Source organism: Falco peregrinus, chromosome Z (genome assembly GCF_023634155.1).
Source record: "Falco peregrinus isolate bFalPer1 chromosome Z, bFalPer1.pri, whole genome shotgun sequence".
Lineage (NCBI taxonomy): Eukaryota > Metazoa > Chordata > Aves > Falconiformes > Falconidae > Falco > Falco peregrinus.
In genome coordinates, this window is record NC_073739.1 from 5,014,436 (window position 1) to 5,019,444 (window position 5,009).

The 5,009-nt window shown below is 47.7% G+C and overlaps 1 protein-coding gene across 14 annotated transcripts in view; it reads right to left on the reverse strand.

Annotated features, from left to right (window-relative positions):
- Positions 1-1,018, reverse strand: part of MEF2C (myocyte enhancer factor 2C) — a 128,162-nt gene extending 127,144 nt beyond the window's left edge. For 2 of the 14 annotated variants that reach the window (XM_027786050.2, XM_027786049.2), the window contains exon 1: positions 181-732. The gene's annotated coding sequence lies outside the window, so the exon portion shown is untranslated. Of the gene's footprint in view, positions 1-180 lie in introns of all 14 variants that reach the window. The other 12 variants (XM_027786048.2, XM_055791336.1, XM_027786044.2 and 9 more) reach the window with 12 other exon arrangements.
- Between the last annotated feature and the right edge of the window lie 3,991 nt (positions 1,019-5,009).

Consider the following 5,009-nt stretch of genomic DNA (forward strand, 5'->3'; position numbering starts at 1 on the left):
GTTGCTTGTCTAAAAAGTTACTTTTAAGCAATGGCACACTCATACACTTAGAAAGTCTGCAGGCGATCTCAATCCCAGCCTACATACAGTAATTCTTCAAATGCAATAGGAAAAATACATTGGGCTTCTGTACCATGCCCACTCTATTTCATTCCGATGCTGAATTGCACATGTACTTACATTATAAACATTTAGCTGTTTGGATGATCACACTAGTCCTTGAGATATTTTCCTTTCACAGGAAAAAGAAAAAATCCCTTTACTTCTTCCAGCCTTAAATATTCACCACCTGGTTCATGCAGCCTCCTTGAATCACACACACAGCCTTCAAAGTCAATCCAATAAGCAGCCAGAAGCTGTCTGGTCTGTGTGTGTGTGTATGTGTGTACGCGCGTGTGTATGTGTGTGTTCAGCGTGGAGGAGGAGAAAGTGGCTGAGCTGCTGGTCGGATTAAAAGTAACCGGACTCGTCCCGAAAGCGTCCAGGAAGGAAGTGACAGCAGGCGAATGGGAAAAGGCGAGCAGCTCACAGCCTTTGTAACATCGCGGAGGGAAGGGGGAGGCGAGGAAGGGATTCAAACTAGACGCCTGATGAGGTGTCCTTTTCTGCTTAGCTCCCTCTTCCTCCCTTTTCTTCTCCTTCTCCGTCTCTCTCCCTCTCTCCCACAATCCCAAACGAATGACTCTCTCCTCCCGAGCTGGAGAAATAATCAGTTTCACTCCTGCAAAAAGGGGGCGGGATCAGATCCCGAAAGCGTTTTAATAAAACAAACATAGAGCAGCAGCAGCGGCAGCAGCTCCCTTCCTTGCCCCTCTAGTCTAAACTAGATTGATAAATTACTCCACTACACTACTTTAATTATGTATATGGTATGCAGAATAAATCACTGAACATCAGCACCTCAATCAAGCACTTTTTAAATGATAATTGCATCTTGGGTGAATCAATCTTTCCATTCCTGACATTTTGCTAATTTTAGTTGTACGGTGGGGGTAATGGCATATGCCACACGCAAACCTAATGACAATCCTTTATCCCACCGCGCGGGGACGGCGCGGCGCGGCGCGGCGAGGCGGTGCGCGGTCCCCCGCGCCAGTCCCGGCAGGGCGGCGGCAGGGCGGCGGGACCCGCGGCGGAGGCTGGGGGGGGCACGGCCCGGGGCAGCGCCGCCGAGCCCCGGGGCAGGGCAGGGCCGGGCAGGGCCGCCCGCTGCCCCGCAGCCGCCCGGCCGGGGGAGCGGCGGGGGCCCCGCAGCGGCCCCGCTCCGCGCCGCCGGGAGCGGGGGGCGCCCAGCGGGGGCAGCGGACCCGCCGCCGGCGCCGCTCGTCCCCCGCATCCCGCGGAGCGGAGCGGGGCCGCCGCCCCCCGACTCTCGCAGCCCCGCACCGCGGAGCCCTCCCGCCGGCTCCCCGCACCTCGGCGGGCTCCGTCTCCGCGCCCCCCCCGCCAGCGGGGCAGCCCAACTTGCACAGCTCGGCGGGCTGCGCAGCCGCTGCCCCCGGGCGGCCCGCAGCGCCCCGCGCCGCGTAAGGGGCACCGTCCCCGTCCCCGCGGGGAGCGCTGGGCAGCGCCACTCCCGCCGCCCCCTCGCACGGGTCCCGGCCGCGGCCGGCTGCCGGAGACGGTCTCTTGTCGGACTCACCCGCAGAAATGCAGCATTACCAGCGCTCGGTGCGAAAGGACGGGCCTTTTTTTTTTTTTTTTTTTTTTTTTTTCAATAGGTTCGTTTGGTTTTAAAACCGGACTGAAAAGGCTGTACTGTATGGGAGCTCAAATCCAAATTAAGCACATGCAATAATCTGTGAGTGCAACTAGACTTTGCAGATACTTCTTTAAATTTCTATGTAGAGAGCCAACTTGTACGGTCCTTTCGGAGCAGCAGAGTTTATAAAGGCACAGACTATTATTTTTATGATAGATTAAGGTACTGGAAATAGGAACAGCACATGTGATAAAACCTAACAACCAAATTCAAACAACAGTGATAAATGTATATCTGGTTCACGTTAATACAAGTCCTTGGTCTCACAGTCTTTTTCCCCTATAAACATCTCATTGGGCCACTGACCTACTTTCCAAAGTTCTGTGTCTGACAGTGAATAAATGCCTTTTCGATTCAACTGCACTTCTTAAACCATGGATGCTCAAATCACGGTCAGAGCAAAATGAAGCTCAGACAGCGCTAACAAGCACCCTGCAATTGCTCTCAGTGCAGTTCCTGGGAGAATACCCTTCAGGGACTTTGGGTCTACATCACGCCCTACCCTGCCTTGGGGAGATTTAGATGGAGAGCGGACAACTCTCAATGGACAGACAGTTACATGCTGTAAACACACCCACAACAACAACAATAATAGCAGTAATACTGATGTGCCTAGAGCCACTAGGCAGCCAGACATGAGCCAAGCACATTTCACACGGTGGTGAGAGGCACATATGCTCGGCAGTGTCAGCAGCGGAGCCCGAATACTGTCGGGGAAGAAATACTTTCTCAGCCTCAGGTTTGGCATGAAGTGCAGCTGGGGAGAAATCTGGAACAGTTGCACGGGTTGTACCCTTGCTATACCTCTTCTGCAGACAATTTTCGTCTCCCAGTGCAGCACCCAACTATCCAGTAATATTCACATTTTCTTAGTGGAAGAAAGAGAAAACTGTGCTAAGACTTCACACTTTTCTGCTTTAATTGAAAACGACTGTCATCTGCACTATTTTGTGCAGGATATGTAAGTTTTCAGGTTTCTGGCTAGCTGGTAACACAGCCCTTCAAATGGCAAGACAGAAAACGAGCACCATCTTATTTTGAAAGCAATTAATAGGGTAGGCAATATTTCAGAAAATAAAAGTATAGAGCAGCCTAGCACATCTACTACACCTCCGTGTGGGCACTTGTGGCCTAATCTTTAAATAGTTGTGACCTTCACATACTGGAGTATCTTAAAGCCATGCCAAGTTTTTGTCACCAGTACGATTCATCAAATCCATGTAAAGGACACCTCGATTTCTAAAACAGGGTTCGGATGCTAGATGGACAAACACATAAAGGGAGGGATCAGGCTTTCTCACTCATCTCAGCAATAAGATAAGGCAGGAATTTATGCATTATGTTTTGAAGCATTTAGGATTTTTTTCCCCTCTTTTCCTGCATTTAATTTTAAAATCTGGAATAATTTCAAACAGTGAAAAACCTTTGTTCTGGTGTCTGTACTTGTACTGATGCTCCGCAAATGCACCCTTTTCATATTTCTGGCACGAGACTCAAATCTACTCTTTTCTGCTGTCCACAGGTCATGTGCAGGTCTGCTGACAATTTTTTTTTTTTATTAATCCACCACCTGAGGCATGCAACGTCGTAAACAATGAGACACCAGTCAAAATGTAATAATTGCAAAATCAGATCACCGAAGTTTTATCAAAGAATGAAGTGTGTATCCAAGTATCTCTTTCCCTTATAAGTGTGATTATCTCAAGGTAACATTTCCTTTGAAGATGATTATCAAAGTCCGTTTTTGTTCTTTTGTGGATGCAGAACATATCTTTCCCTTAGGAGAAATGAGATTGCCAGCTTACATCTTTTAATGCCATTTAAACTGAAAAGCAGTAAGGTTACTATGAAATGATCCACCTCCTTTGCATCTTAACCCTGGGGTGGCTCGGTTTCTATTTTCTGTTTAAAGTTCTGCTCAACCCCACTCCACTCCACGCCTCGCTCTCTTCCACCACCTCCCTATTTGTAAGAGCAACACAGTGTAACACTTCTTCCCATGTCTGGCTGCTTTTAAACTTGGCCCACGCTGGGTGCAGTGCTTGAAGTGAGCTTTACAAAATTATTTTAAAGTGAGCTGGGGCGGTTGCCACAGCAACCCACCCTGAGAGAAATCGAGGCTATAGATTAATCTACCCCACAAGATTATTCAACAGCACTGTATTTGTTCTTCATTCATTCAGAATATTCCCTCAATCCATATGCTTTTATAATGAACAAAAGATGTAAACTCAGATAATTTCAGAGATAATAGGGTATATATTCCAGGAGCACAATTTAGATGCTTTGTAAGTCACTGCAAAGAGCTGAAATGTACGTGATTCTTCCCAAAATCATTTAATTGCAAAAAAATATTTGCAAGGTAGGCACAGCTGACATACGAACTTTAAATAAAATGGTATGCCATTACTAAAATGGTGTTATACATATCAAGCAACGATTACAGAAAGCTTTTGTCACAGGTGTACCTGTAAGTACATAACACGGCAGAGCTTGCTCTCCAGGCTTTGCTTTTAACATTAAACTCAAAACAATAAATAGTACCTTGTAATATTAAATGCAATAAATATTAAACACTCACCACATACACCCTCTTTATTGTCAAAATCATCCGCCTCCAATGCTTTACTTAATCTTTCCCATAGTAGTTACTTCACAGTTTACAATTCTTGTTCGGCACCTTGGATGTTTAAAAGCACAAAAGTAGCGTGTTATTAAAATGCAAGCTTACAGTACTTAGATATATTTAAAGAGATTTATGAAACAATTTCTACGAAAAGAATACGAGCCTTCACTGATGTGCACTTAGGCCTAAAAGGGATGTGACTTGTAAGTAGCTTGACGTTTTCAGCACCTGTAATAAACTCCACCTGAATCCCACCTTGGGGAGGAGGCTACGCTGTCCATAAAATCACACAGCTATCGGCTTTGGGACAGTGCAGATCCTCTGGTCGCTACTTGGAAAATGACTCATCTTTTATGTGCATTTTGGAGCGCGCGGCTGTCCCGCTGTTAAACAAAACCCAGTTAAAAGTCCAGGCCAAACGTGAAAAGGCTAAAGCTGGGCATATTAATTTCTTCCCTCTCTTACGGGCAGAGGAAGGCGTTGCCTCGGGTGTGCCGCCAGGACGGCAGGGCAGGGTGGCACCGGGGGTGCCATTTTGTCACCAGAACGGCCGGTTTTCTGTGCACCTGTGGCTGTGGCCGGGGGCTCCCGGCCGGCACCCGGGCACACTCGGGCCTGGAG